Source organism: Octodon degus, unplaced genomic scaffold, assembly GCF_000260255.1.
Source record: "Octodon degus isolate 3935 unplaced genomic scaffold, OctDeg1.0 scaffold00027, whole genome shotgun sequence".
NCBI classification, from domain to species: Eukaryota; Metazoa; Chordata; class Mammalia; order Rodentia; family Octodontidae; genus Octodon; species Octodon degus.
This window is the reverse complement of record NW_004524603.1, coordinates 17794425-17794717: the sequence shown is the minus strand read 5'-3', so window position 1 is coordinate 17794717 and position 293 is coordinate 17794425.

Sequence of the window (293 nt, the reverse complement as noted above, 5' to 3'; positions counted from 1 at the left end):
GTTTACACGGACCTTTGTACCCTGCTCTATTCCCCCTATTTATTCTGGTCTCACTACGATTCCCTTAATTTTCCTATTTTTTTTTACCAATTTTTATGTTAGATATTTATATCTTTGTTCCTTCAGTTGTTAATTAGTGATTAATCAAGTTGTTTTTCTATCCTTTTCTCTTTTTCCTTGATTTTATTTAGACCAAATTTTCAAAAGGAAAAAACAAAAATGTTCAATGAGTTTTCTCTTTTTCTGTAGTTCTCTCTCTCTCTCTCTCTCTCTCTCTCTCTCTCTCTCTCTCT